General features: G+C 42.0%; 1 protein-coding gene across 1 annotated transcript in view; it reads right to left on the bottom strand.

The window, feature by feature from the left end:
- The window catches only part of LOC128901902 (uncharacterized), a 95836-nt gene that overhangs the window by 14306 nt on the left and 65989 nt on the right, over positions 1-15541 (bottom strand).

Here is a 15541-nt window from a genome sequence, read left to right as displayed (position 1 = left end):
CTGGGTGCCAACTGATGAGGTTAGTTCTGATCCTATCACCGCTGCACTTTACTTGGTTTTCATTAGTTTGGGTGATTCTTACTGTAGTAGAACTGATAGCAATTATAGTAATGAGGACATACAGTGGCAGGGTTACTTAGCAATCAACAACACACAATTTGATTCATTGGCTATTCTCACCCAAAATCAGATCCCCATGACGTACACATTGGACTTCCCCATCCTTGCGCATCACCCACCAAGTGCACCCAGGTCCTTGGGCGAAAACAATCCCACGGATGGGTTTGGCTTTGCCTGAGGCAGGACTAACCCAGACTGTCTTCCCTAACATATTCTTCATGTGCACTACGGGGACTTTATCCCCTTCTATGGTACGTGGAAGTTTTGATTGGGCAGGGCCAGCTCGATTGGTAGATCCCCTGGTGTTAACTAGCCAGGTAGCCTTTGCTAAATGTGCATCCCAATGTTTTAAGGTCCCACCACCCATTGCTCTCAGTGTAGTTTTTAACAGTCCATTGTATCGTTCTATGTACCCAGAGGCTGGTGTGTGACAGGGGATACCCACTCATTGCCATGCTCTTTGGCCCAGGTGTCTATGAGGCTGTTGTGGAAATGAGTCCCGTTGTCCGACTCAGTTCTCTCTGGGGTGCCATGTCGCCACAGGACTTGTCTTTCAAGGCCCAGGATGGTGTTCCGGGCGGTGGCATGGGGCACAGGGTATGTTTTCAGCCATCCGGTGGTTGCTTCCATCATTGTGAGCACATGGCGCTTGCCTTGACGGGTTTGTGGCAGTGTGATATAATCAATCTGCCAGGCCTCCCCATATTTATTTTTCAGCCATCGTCCTCCATACCAAAGAGGCTTTAACCGCTTGGCTTGCTTGATTGCAGCGCATGTCTCACATTCATGGATGACCTGTGCAATAGTGTCCATGGTCAAGTCTGCCCCTCGGTCACAAGCCCATCTATATGTCGCATCTCTCCCTTGATGGCCTGAGGTGTCATGGGCCCACCGAGCTATGAAGAGTTCACCCTTATGTTGCCAGTCCAGATCCACCTGAGCCACTTCAATCTTAGCAGCGCGATCCACCTGCTGGTTGTTCTGATGTTCCTCAGTGGCCCGATTCTTCAGTACATGGGCATCTATGTGACATACTTTCACAACCAGATTCTCTATCCGGGCAGCAGTATCTTGCCACAGTTCAGCAGCCCAGATGGGTATGCCTCTGTGTTGCCAGTTGCCCTGCTCCTACTGCTTTAACCACCCCCCACAGAGCATTTGCCACCATCCATTATAGAGACTGGCCATTTCTCTCGCTCAGCAATGTCCAAAGCCAGCTGAATGGCTTTCACCTCTGCAAACTGGCTCGATTCACCTTGTCCTTCACTGGCTTCTGCAACTTGTCATGTAGGACTCCACACAGCAGCCTTCCACTTTCGATGCTTTCCCACAATCCGGCAGCACCAGTGAACAGGGCATGTTTTTTCTCATTTTGTGGCAGTTTATTGTATGGTGGGGCCGCTTCCACACGCGTCACCCTCCTCCTCTGGTGACATTCCGAAATCCTTGCCTTCTGGCCAGTCCATGATCACTTCCAGAATTCCCGGGCAACTGGGGTTTCCCATTCGAGTCCGCTGTGTGATCAGTGCAATCCGCTTACTCCATGTAGCATCAGTTGCATGATGTGTGGTGGGGACCCTTTCTTTGAACATCCAGCCCAGCACCGGCAGTCGAGCTGCCAAGAGGAGCTGTGCTTCTTTAACAACCACTTCCGAAGCAGCTCGAACCCCTTCATATGCTGCCAATATCTCTTTTTCTGTTGGGGTGTAGCGGGCTTCGGATCCTCTGTATCCCCGACGCCAAAACCCTAGGGGTCGACCTCGAGTCTCCCCTGGTGCTTTCTGCCAGAGGCTCCGGGTAGGGCCGTTCTCCCTGGCTGCGGTGTACAGCACATATTTAACATCTTGTCCTGCCCGGACTGGCCCCAGGAACACTGCATGGACTATTTCCTGTTTGATTTGTTCAAAAGCTTTTCGTTGCTCAGGACCCCGTTTAAAATCGTCCTTCTTCCGGGTTACTTCATGCAGAGGGCTTACAATTGGACTGTAATCTGGGATATGCGTCCTCCAAAACCCCACAATGCCTAAGAAAGCTTGTGTTTCCTTTTTACTAGTTGGTGGAGACATAGCTGCTATTTTTTTGACCACATACATTGGGAGCTGACGGCGTCCATCTTGCCATTTTATTCCTAAAACCTGGATCTCCTGCACAGGTCCCTTGACCTTACTTCTTTTTATGGCAAAACCAGCTTTCAGAAGGATTCGGACTATTTTACTCCCTTTCTCAGAAACTTCTTCTGCTGTGTTTCCCCATACGATGATGTCATCGATGTATTGCAGATGTTCTGGAGCTTCACCCTGTTCCAGTGCAGTCTGGACCAGTCCATGGCCAATGGTGGGGCTGTGTTTCCACCCCTGGGGCAGTCGATTCCAGGTGTACTGGACGCCCCTCCAAGTGAAAGCAAACTGTGGCCTGCACTCTGCTGCCAAAGGGATTGAGAAGAATGCATTCGCTATATCAATCGTGGCATACCACTTGGTTGCCTTGGACTCCAGTTCGTACTGGAGTTCTAGCATGTCCGGCACGGCAGCGCTCAGCGGTGGCGTGACTTCATTCAGGCCACAACAGTCTACAGTTAGCCTCCACTCTCCATTAGATTTTCGCACCGGCCATATGGGACTGTTAAAGGGTGAGCGAGTCTTGCTGATCACTCCTTGAACCTCTAGTTGACGAATCAGCTTATGTACAGGAATCAGAGAGTCTCGGTTAGTGCGATATTGCTGCCGATGCACCGTTGTGGTAGCAATCGGCACCTGCTGTTCTTTGACCCTCAACAACCCCACAACAGAAGGGTCCTCCGAGAGACCAGGCAAGGTAGACAACTGTTTAACTTCCTCCGTCTCCAAGGCAGCTATGCCAAAAGCCCACCGGTACCCTTTTGGGTCCTTGAAATGCCCTCTCCTGAGGTAATCTATACCAGGGATGCATGGAGCCTCTGGGCCAGTCACAATGGGATGCTTTTGCCACTCATTCCCAGTTAGGCTCACTTCCGCCTCCAGTACAGTCGACTCTTGGGATCCCCCTGTGACCCCAGAAATACAGATGGGTTCTGCCCCTCTATAGCTTGATGGTATTAGGGTGCACTGTGCACCCGTGTCCACTAGAGCCTTATACTCCTGTGGGTCTGATGTGCCAGGCCATCGAATCCTCACCGTCCAATAAACCCGGTTGTCCCTTTCCTCCACCTGGCCGGAGGCAGGGCCCCTCTAATCCTGGTCATAGTATCCGTTACTCACTTCTTGCAGAAATGACTTGGAAGTTCCCTCAAGAGGATCAGAAGCAAGATCAGGCCTTCTGCTCTGTCTGGGGAACTGCCCGCTGGAAACTGGGGCGGCACTTTTCCTGGAGGGATCCCCTTTTGTGGTGGTCCTTCCTTGCAACTCCTGTACCCGTGTCCGCAGGATCCAAGTAGGTTGTCCATCCCACTTCCTCATGTCCTCTCCATGGTCACAGAGTTAAAACCACAGGGTGCCTCGTGGTGTGCACCCTCTGTAGTCTCTCTCTTGAGTGGGGAAACGCCTACTCCTAATAGCTGAGATGCTGGCCCATACAGGTGGGGAGTAGGACATATTCTCTTCAAGTTGCTGGACCTTCCGGGACAGTTTCTCCACAGCTGAGACAAGGGGGGAAGAGAGACTTTCTTCATATTGCCAGAGCCGGCCAGCCACCTCATCCACCGTTGGTCCCTCTTCACCTTTCCATTCCATTACTGCCAGTGAGTTGGCATATGACGATGGTGCACTTCGTACAAACGTCCGCCACATGGGCCTTGTGCACTGGACCTCATCAGGGTCTGTGGGTAAGTCTGCATTGTCCAAGTCATAATAAATCATCTCCCACACGGCTAATTCCCTGAGGTACTGGATGCCTCTTTCCACGGTAGTCCACTCGCTTGGTTGACATAAAACATCTTCACTGAAGGGGTAGTCACCTCCAGAGGCTGAGGGCTTGGGTCTTCTTCCCAATCGCCTTGTCAATGCCCCCTTCCCTAGACAGGGATCCCAGCTGCCTGGCTTCCCTACCCTCTAATTCCAGGCTACTGGCCCCATTATCCCAGCACCAGAGCAGCCAGGTGACAATGTGCTTGCCTGAAAGTCGGCTAAAATCTTTTCTCATATCCCGCAACTCGCTCAAGGATAGGGATCGGGTGATTATCTCTGGTTCTGCCTCTTCCTCCTGTTCTCGTGATGGCCCTGGTTCATCGTCATCTCTTACTAAGCGAATTGATTTCTTTGTGTATTTCTTCTTATGTATAGGGGCAACCGATACTGTCTCGGGTTGGATTTCTGGTTCAGTCGCATTGCCTGTCACCGGGGTTGCAGTTGCCGCAGTGCCTGTCACCAGGGTTGGAGTAGCCACAGTGCCTGTTGGTCTGGTTTCCCTCTCTTTCCCCTGAGGGTGCTGCATAATATCCAGCAGTGTTTGGTAGATACTGGCCAGGGCCCAGCACAGCGCGGTGAGTTGTGCCTCTCTGGAATAGCCACAGCATTTTCCCTTCAGATATTCTACCACTTTATCAGGGTCCTGTAATTGTTCAGGGGTGAAGTCCCAGACCATGGGAGGTGAGAAGTTCTCTGGGTACCTGCCCATGCTCTCCCACATGCCATGCCACCCCTGACTATCCAGCCTCGGAGCAGATCTCTGGGTGGTAGTCTTAAATAGTCGTTTAACCCTAAACAGGACCTGGAACACGTTCAGGAGACATAGCAATAGGAACATGCTGGTTTGAGCATCCCAAGGATATTCAAAATTCTCAAAAGCTGTCATACCTGACCTGAAGGAGAAAAGGGAGGCAAAAGAGCTGGGGAAAGTATCCGCCCCTGTTTCCCCCATGGATTGAGTGTGATTATTAATAAATTCTGAGAGACGGCGCTCGAGATATGGGCAGGACAGCAATGTTGCATAAACACCCCAACATAACTGTCTGAACAGTGATGTTATCATATCATAAGTTGATATTACACAGGACAGCAAAATGATGATCCTGATCCCTCTCCCAGAGGTGATAAACAGTTTCGTGGGGAGTATATAAAGCATATAAGAACCACGCAGCTTCTCGCTCACCCCCCCACAGCTGTGGGGGAGAATCGGAAGAAAAAGGCAAAACTCATGCGTTGAGATAAAGGCAGTTTAACAGAACAGCAAAGGAAAGAGGAAAACAAGAACAATAATACTGATAGAGGAATTACTGTACCACTGCTCGCTGACCTGACCCGAGAAGCCCCAGCCCGCTCCCAAGTGGGCATGGCATCACATGTTATGGAATACAGGAAGGATGGGGAGACTCTTTTTCAGGGAGTGTAATGATAGGACGAGGGGTAATGGTTTCAAACTGAAAGAGGGGAGATTTAGATTGGATATTAGGAAGAAATTCTTTACTGTAAGGGTGGTGAGACAATGGAACAGGTTTCCCAGGGAAGTTGTGGATGCCCCATCCCTGGAAGTGTTCAAGACCAGGCTGGATGAGGCTTTGAGCAGCCTGGTCTAGTGAGAGGTGTCCCTGCCCATGGCAGGGGGGTTGGAACTAGTTGATCTTTAAGGTCCCTCCCAACCCGAACCATTCTATGATTCTATGATAATACCTGTGTCCAGTGACAGCTCCTTTGGAAAATTAACCCTGTCCACACCAGAACCAGGACATAAGATTACAACCAAGGAGTCCAAAGAGATTCCCACTATAACAGTCAAGCAAAAGAAAAGTCACAACAAATGTAGTTTTTAGAATCAAGAAAAAATCCCTCTTTCTGAGAAAAAATATCCACAGCAACAGGACTATGGGTAAATTCTGCAAAATTTCAGTCTGCACACAACGCTCAAACCCCAGCAAGTGTTAGCAAGCACACACCCGGTCATTTCATGGGTTCAATAATTGCAATTAGGCTGACTTAATGTGACCCAGGATTTAAAATAAGATTTCTTATATCTGGAACCATCCTGAGACAGAAAATTCAAATAATTACTCTACTGAAAATCTAAAAAATATAATTGCTGCAATTTATATATATTTAAAAAGTTAGCATTCCATAAGTGATATGAATCACACATTCAGTTATATTCGGTTACCATATATATACTATATACTTACTGAGTTGGAGATAAAAGCTGTACTCATCATGAACTTTGCTCAGATAAAGAGTTAGAAGTTCAATGATTACTTTTTGGGAGATTTGTGCAGCATTTGTGGCAATAGCTTGGTTTTTTGGTTGTGAAGAATACATACATTTTTAAGATATTGTCCCTTTAAAACGCAATATGCTTAACAAATGTGAATTATTTGCATTTTTGGCAATTACTTATTTTACAAATAAGAGCACATGCTTCTTTAAGAAGGTACTTGTCAATCCATAGATGGACTTAATTTTCTGCTACTGAACTGTACAGAAAATAGCCATCAGAGTCTAACCATTTGAGTTTAAAATTTACATACCCCAGATCTCCAGAGACTAGATATATTCATCAAGTCATTTCTAATAGAAACTAATTGAAAAGATTAATGACTATAGTGTACTATCCAAAACATACCTGTTTGGTGGAGGAAACAAAATAAATAAATGATTCACTGTGTGGCAATTAGGCACGGACTCTGTTTCGGTGCACAAACGAAATCGCTTTATTTTAGGCAACAGCCTCCTTAAATGCCTTCTGCTACAGAGCTAGTAATTTCCCACTGCTACATCCTTATCATATGATTACACAGCACATACCACACATACCACATACCATACATGGTGTAAACAAAGACAAACTATTCATCTTTAGCAACCCAGCTGGCTGTCAGCACTCTCTCCTTTTCTTCCTCTACTCATGGCCCAGGTCCTGTGCAGCTAGGGCTTGTTTACTTATCCCATGGTTTGCCGCCAGTGAGAGCAATGAGATCTCCAGGGCTCGTTCCGGGTGCCGCGTCCGCAGGTTCTTCGGCATCCACACACTGTTTTTGTTAAATCCTGGTCAGGCTGCTCCACCTTTTAAATATATCATTAATTCAGAATATATACAGCAACCTGAACTGCCAAATTGGCATAAGTTAGTGAAGGGTATACTAGCTAATTCTCATAAAACCTACAATTTTCTTTCATAACCATTAACATTCATAGTTGTCCAAAATCTTTATTTATTTCACTAACTTTTCTGACACAGACATTTCTTTCCTTGGAAATAAATTTTTCTTGGAAATGGAATTAAAATCAATTAAAAGTATGGAATTAAAATCAATCATGTATTTTTTTTCCAAATGCCATAGTTATATCTCAGGTGTTTCTATATATTGGTTAGCTAAATAATGCACTACTTCAATTTTTAATGGGCTAAGGAATTAAGTAAACAAATATAGTTAAAACTTTGAAAGGAATTTGTGTGCAGGAACAAATTATTCATAAATTACTATGGTGGCTGATCAGTACCATTCATATTTCATGACAACATATGGATCTAAATAAACATGATTGTAACCATATGTGTTTCCTAATTATCCCTTGTCATGATTAACATAGCAATATTTGTGATCATAAAGTGTCCATAGTTAAGCATTATCTTTCTGATGAGGAGCCAGGAGTCAAGGCAAATGTTATTAATCTGGACACAGAAGGTCCCAAATGCCTTCAGATAAGATGTTCTGGCACTTTCGCAAGTGCAGAAACAAGAATTAGAAAATAAAGTTCAATGGAGAAGCCTTAGGAAAAGACTGTGCCTTATCTTTCTAGATGGAAATCTAGCTGTAGATCATTTAACCTTTCAATCATTTTTTCCCTTTTTTTTCTTGTTAAACATAGTTTCCAAGTTTGAATTTGGCCAGTCTTAAAACATAACAATCTTCTGAGCCATGGTCTTTTGTTTGGGCAGGTTCTTCGGCATCCACAATTCCCCCTTCTTTGTTTACTACAAAAACAGTGGCTAAGGTTTTGTCTATAAGACGCTGCGTACACTGTAGCATACAGGGAATACAAAGCATAATGCACAAGAATATGCTTATGCAAAAAAGCAAGAATTTTAGAGCTGATTGCAACCATCCAGTTAAGCCCCAACTGTTAAAAAAGGTTATCCAGCCATCCCCAACTTCCCCCCATTCATAATTTCTGCACATTTTGCTCTAACTGTTGTATACTTTTATGGATTGATTCAGAGTGGTCTGATAAATTCATACAGCACATGCCATCAAAATCTTCACATCCATGGCCATGTGCTAATAACAGGAATTTTTGCAAAAGTTGCATGGCGTACTGAATCTACATCTAATAAAAGGCCAGAAAGAGCTAATGAAGTAGCATTACTTTGTTTCGCAAGCCAACAACCTAGCTTTTTTAAGAGCGTTAGCGCTTTCGCAGAAGCCACGCCGGGAGCAAAGAAAGAAGAAATGGCAACCACAGGCAGTTGCCAAAAGTGTACCTGGTCGTCACAATTTGACCCGAAAGCATGAGTTACCAATCTTTTATTTCTATGGTAGTCGTTCACATGAGTGTGATTTAATATCATTGTGATATTAGGTGTCAGCATGGTTAATTTTTCTATAGTACAAGGCCCTCCCATAATCCGAGAGGGAATCCCTGAACATGCACGATGTCCACAAATAAAAAACACGCCCTGGGGCAGTTTCCGGGGCACCGGATCCCCAGGGGCAACGTGAGTGGATGTCTGATTGCACCATTTTGATTGATTCCGATATGTATAATCAAGAGGGGTGACCTTTTGGAGATATGTTGCATTTTGAGGATATTTGGTAAAGTTAAAATACTTACAAGCATCCATCTGAATTGAGTCTAGAATATCAATCTCCTGTGGCTCTAAAGGCAGGGGAAAGAATAATTTATTTGCCTAATATAATGTACTAAGGCAATTTGTAGGTTAAGACTTTGTGATAACCAAGGGTCAAGGTCATCCTTTTTGACGGGGACGTGTATGTGGCTTGGATCCATTCCAGAAAGCTGGTGACAGCACAAACGACCCTGGAAAAACAATCGCGGTAACATTTCAATCATCATAGTTACTGGTTTTGAAAAGGTATGTGGCAAAAATACCCACTCTAATGCAGTCAGGCTCTTTGCGAGTGCATCATCCCACTGTCCTATCAGGGCGTAAGGTTGAAATTCTTGTAGGAAGGTGTTCAATGTGTCTTGCAGCAGTAGTAGACTATATCTTATCTTGCAACGTGCTGTAATGCCTTCTGAGCTGTTGGGCTTAATGAATGTGGAACCTACGGGGGGAGGGGGAGAGCAGACACAGGCTCCAGGGCATCCCCTGTATCTTCAAAGTGCGCTCATGTCTCTCTCCCCCTCTCTGACCTGAGACAGCCCCCTTATATCCTGCACTGGACTGAGTAGAGAAGTGCAGGCTAGAGTCGCTGCACGCGTGGCCAGCGCGTGCAGCGAGTCTCACCAGACTCATGATCCGGCTTTGCTAACAGTGGCTGTCTGATACATGACTACATTGTTGTAATCCCTTCTTGTTGTTTTCTTCTTTGAAGGTCAGGCTCTCATGGATACACACATAGTTTTTACAGTAACATATTCTACAACTCATACAAGGGTATGATGCAAAGTGCCATCTACAACTGATGGAAACGCGAATCCAGAAAATTCACATGCAGCCATAATCCCAAAAGAAAGGGCCTTGGATTGACTCTTGTTTAAATTCATTGCCTACATGTAGCTATATACTGCCTCCAAGCTGCAGCAGTTTTTTACTGGTGCCTATAAGTGATGTACAGGAGAATCAAATAGCATGCAGGACAAAAATGTCCAGAGATCCACTGACTTTTCCCCATATAAATTCTTTTCTCCTCCTCTAAAAGGGTAAAGTGTGGTCTGCAAGTCACTTTTCAAAGATAAGCATGTGTGAATCTGACAGTATAATTTTGCCCTTAATAAACAGAATTTATAGTGTAAGCTATTCCAGAAGCCATGATAAATGAGATAATTGGACATTATTCCATATTGTAACACAGATGGTCAAAATTATACCATTTAAAACACTTAAGAGGATATGTTTGACTTCTTCAAAATATACTTTTACAATAATGAAATTCAAAGTATATACTTTTCTTCAATGAGAAAGGTATTTTGAGAAATCCATCAATTATCATTCTAAATGTATCTTTGTAAGCCAGTGTATATTGACAAGAATACTGAAATATAATTCAAAGCTTGACTTGTAGTGGCATTGAGAATTTTCATGTAAAATTATAGCATTATTCTTTGCTCTTTACTTTTATTTCATAGGTATAAAAATCAATGTTCAATCATGTAATATTCAATATATTACATATTTATTATTTTGTCAATATGCAGGGAAAAGGCATAAATGGAACATAAAATATTAATACAATCATTTGCACAGGCCTGTGAAATCTGATGTGCATTTAAAACGCAATATGCTTAACAATATGCTCAACAATATGCTCTGTAAGCTCATCTGCTTTTGATGCCGGTCAGTGTGTTCCTGTTCCCACCCGTTGCTGAGTCCAATCTGGAATTTTCCCAGTGCCTGCTGGTGACATCTCCCTGGAAGCTTGATACAGTTTTGTATATATTGTATGTATTTCATAATTTCTTTTTTTATTATATTATTAATATTTCTTTAAAGCCTGATGATCTAAGAGCACACACATTTACTTTTCTTTCATAGATATAATCACACTGTCATCCATTTCAGTACAACAAAAGATGGATAGCATAACGTGGACTTAAAATGGAGTCATTAATTATCCAAAAGATAAGTTTTTCATCAGGTATATACAGCAGATAATATTTATTTTTTCTCATAGAGAAAAATGTTTAAAGTAATTCTTACACACATACTGGAAAAGAAAAAGGCTGTACCACTGAAAGTTTCATAAAGTGACACTAGATAATACACTCTGCCACTGAAGACAACCTTACACAAACACAACCACAGATGCCTTCCATCACATTCAACTTTGGCAGTTAAATACCAGAATGAAACCATATATTCCAACTTTGACTATTTCATAAACTTCCTTTTGTATCTTAGCAATTACACACACACTGCTTTTCTGCTGCAGTATTTGATGACTACTTGATAGCAATAGAGTAAATATAGAGTAAAAAAACTTTGAAAAATTTATTCGTAATAAACATAAATAAAACCCCCATGTTTTGCAGTTTGGCAAACATTCAGTGATTCTTAGTAATGTGTCCTCCTATACATTTAGCAAGATAATGCTTCAGGAGATCGGAACACAGAAAAATACATTAAATTGTTATCAAGGTATCTAAGGGCATTTCATTAACTCAGGTGAAAATACAAACCATTAGAATAATGAAAGGAAAACTATTAAGAAGTTGTATCAACTTTGTATGTTGCTCTTGTCGTGGTTTTGGCCGGATTGGCCAATCAGAACAACAGATGGCCCTTCCCCCCCTCTCTCCTCAGAGAGGAGAGGAAGAGATAAGGAGATTTACGAGTTTAGAAAAAGAACTAAACTACTTTAATGAAAATAATAATAAATAAGGAAATAGTAAATAATAATAAAATAATAAAAATTAAAGGAAGAAAAGTATACAATATATACAAAGCCGTATCCAGCTCCCAGGATGACGATCGTGTCACCAGCAGACACAGGGAAAGTCCCAGACTGGAGTCAGTGACGGACAGGAGCTGAATTCCGGAACTAGAGTCAGGAGTGCTCAGATCGGGATCAAAGGCAGACGAACAGACAGGGTCCTCCTCAGACGTCGGCCATTGAAGAAAAAATGAGCCGGAGCCCCCTTGCCCCTTTGATCCCTCAGCTTTTATACTGAGCATGATGCAGATGGGATGGAATACCCTGTTGGTCAGTTTTGGGTCACCTGTCCCATCTGCTCCTCCCTATGGGTGGGACCCCTCTACGCTTCTCCGCTTCTGACCCTCTAACGGGGCAAACAGCAAAGTGAGCTGACCTTGGTTGTTATAGCAATAAGTCTAAGCAAGAGCCTCTGTGCATACCACTCCTTGGTATAATCAGGTCTTATCACTCTGGGAGTGAACAGTTTCCTAACAATATGCTGTTAATTTCAGAGTTTAGTCAGTTAGAAGAGGCCCAGCTAAAAAGTAAAATTACAAATCAGAAAATTGGTTCTGTTTTACCTCAAACCAGGACAGCTCTATTTAGCAGCACTTTTTCCATAGAATTACAGCTTGCTTTTCATCATCATTATTGATTCATCCAAATGCCTTATGGACATTGATAAAGAGAGCTATTGAATCTTAATGGAAAAAAAGTTATGAACAGTATTGAAACTAGCACAGGTCAGTGATTTTTAGTGTCAGGGAATTCTTGAAAATGTTGTCCTGACAGTTTGCATTTCCACAACATCAAAAGAATGTTTTAATGGCACATAAAATCTTAAGATGTTCTAAACATGTTAAGGAAAGGAAATACAGTTTAGTTCAGGCCTATTCTTCCCAAAGCTGAAGAAGTGATTTTATTTCAACTTAAAATGATAAAGCCATTCTTACTGAACCTTTAAAGACACATATAACAATAAATAAAACACATCTGAAGAACACCAGGTTATTTAAGTCTAAATGCTAATATTTTCACATTAAAGGATTAAGTAATTAAGCATATGAAGAACTAAAAATGCATCAATGCTTAATTCTTGAGCTGCATATCTATGAGTTTTGCAGGGTGAGGAGACTATTTTCGTCCTTCATCTGCTGACAAAAAATCCCTAAAGAACCATGTAGAAATGCCTCCAGTTTTAAAAAAAGGTTGGCTCCTGCTTCTCTTATAACATAATTTAGACTGCTATTTGGAAAAATAGAACTTAAATATTTTACAAGAGAATAAACAAGTTGCATTCAGATAAACATGTTTGCATTAATTTCATAACAAATTTATTCTAGTATCTTTATATGTGCTTAAAATGCAATACATTTTCTTGTGTTAAAGTTTAGATGACAGTCATTTGCCTTATTTCCTAAAGAGAGAGTTATCATCTCCATTTTGTTATCTGCTCAAATTCATCTGGAGAAAATAGGCAATATGGAAAATCCTTTTCTGTGTTCAATGGTGTTTACAACATGTAACACAGAAGGGGCAAATCTTTGGCATAATCACCTTTTCTGCCCAGAAGCCTGTTCTCCTTAATAAAAGAAAAGCAAACCCAATAATTCTGTCGCTGCCAGTCAACTTCCTAAAGACTTCTCTACAAGAAGTGCTATGCTTCTGCAAACATTTTAAATCTCTGCTTATTTTAGAAAAAGCAAGTGCATTTATTTTCACTGTGGCACTCCCAGATAATGTCTGCTTCTGCCATCCCTAAAATCAGCAGGGTGATTTCAATGGGAGCAAAGTTCAAGGAAGGGTCTATGGAGGTCTATGGTACCCCAGACAGCAACTAGGACCATGCAGCTGCTTGCTCCCTCCCTCCCGGTGGGATGGGGGAGAGAATCAGAAGAGTAAAAGTGAGAAAACTTGTGGGTTGAGATAAAGACAGTTTAATAGGTAAAGCAAAAGCTGTGCATGCAAGCCGAGCAAAACAAGGAATTCAATCACTACTTCCCATCAGCAGGCAGGTGTTCAGCCACCCCCGGGAAAGCAGGGCTCCATCACGCGTAACGGTTACTTGGTAAGACAAGCACCATAACTCCAAACGTCCCCCTCTTCCTTCTTCCCCAGCTTTATATGCTGAGCATGATGATGTCATATGGCATGGAATATTCCTTTAGGTCAGTTGTGGTCAGCTGTCCCGGCTGTGTCCCCTACCAAGCTCTTCTGCACTCCCAGCCTACTCACTGGTGGGGCGGTATGAGGAGCAGAAAAGGCCTTGACTGCTTATCAACAACCAAAATCACCAGTGTGCTATCAACACTATTTCCCATCCCAAATAGAAAACTTAGCACTATACCAGCTGCTAGTAAGAAAGTTAACTCTATCCCAACTGAAACCATGACAAAAGGTTTAACCTCTAGAAGGTATGAAGTTAAATCTCATATTTTACGTGAGATATAAGTTAATATTTTATTTATAGTAAATAGAATTTATTTATTTAAATTAATATTTTTATAATTTACATTATTTTAATTATTTGTTTACATATTTTATTTATTTATTTAAGTTAATATTTTATTTATACCAAGACAGAGTTTGAGTTTATCCATTTTAAGGCATGTTGGTATCAACTTATGACAGGTTTCCAACACAAACAGCTGCACAATTCTGAATGGCATGAAAATTGTCTCATCAGAGTGGAAAGAAAAATAAATCTCTTACATGATTTTTTTCCCCAAAAAATGTATTATCTGATTTAAATTTCAATGAAATTTGATATATTGTAGACACCAATTTAAACTTAGCAGTACCTCCTACGTCTCCATACTCCTTTCTCTTCTGCCCCCCAACAAAAAAAAAACAATGAAAAGAGAAGATTCCAGCAAAGCTACAAAATCCTGTTATTGTAGCACTTTGACAAGGTCATTTTTAAAAACTATCTGTAGTAGTTTTCTGGGGTACATTGCTTTGCAGTAAGTAAAGTTACAGGTGGATCAGACTGTGTCAATCACATGCACATTTTAAAAATGTTTAGGATGTATAAATGTAAATGTAGGAGTTATCTGAAGGTACACAATTGTTCATTTTAAACTTAGAATAGAGAAAAATAATAAGCAGATGAGCCTTCAGGGACACATGTCCTCGTGCTTGAAAACTTGGCCTTGAGTCTCAACTACATTAGCTGATGCAGTTATAGGAAGAGGCCGTGTCTTTTTTTGCATAGGGGTATTTTTTTTAATGGTAAGATCATCACAGCTATAACCACTTTAATATTAAATCCATTTCTTGTAGCCGCTGTTTCTGAAGTAGTTGTTACCCAGCTACTGGACTGAAGAAAGGATTATAAAGATCATGCAGGCAAGGTACTTAGGAGTTAAAAAGTGATGTGGAGGAAAAAATAGGAAAGCAGGCAACTGAATTTTTGAGGCTGGAATCACTGATCAATTGAAAGCTATGACCAAGGCACATTGCTATTCAAGTTACTATTTAAATCTGGGAATAAAATATTCTTAAATTTTATACGTTTTAGAAGAAAGGAGAGAGATTTTAGGAGTCAAAATAAACCAACTGATAGACCAAGAATATACTACACTTGTTTTCAAGGGTTGAAGTATACTCAAAGGTTTTCTCTGAGAAGGCCAAAGGGAAGTATGTTTGATTTTTTAAGATATGAATGGGGGCCCAGATAGAATACTTGATTGTAGGGACAGCAAAACAAAGTTTACCTTAAAAATGTGAAAAAATAAATAGTAAGATTTAAAGGACTGGATGAGTGGGGTGAAGAAAGGGGAGAAGCTGAAGGTGTGTTTTCAGCTAGGGTCTTGAGTACTGGGAAGAGTAACAGAAGAAAGATTGCTGGTATGGATGGGTAAATTGGGAGCATCAGGCAAGACAGTTAATGGGAAGTCGATGCTGATAATTAAAATCTTCCAA

The sequence above is a fragment of the Rissa tridactyla genome, chromosome W (assembly GCF_028500815.1).
Source record: "Rissa tridactyla isolate bRisTri1 chromosome W, bRisTri1.patW.cur.20221130, whole genome shotgun sequence".
NCBI lineage: Eukaryota > Metazoa > Chordata > Aves > Charadriiformes > Laridae > Rissa > Rissa tridactyla.
The sequence above is the reverse complement of the archived record's forward strand: the minus strand, read 5'-3'. Positions and strand labels throughout refer to the sequence as shown.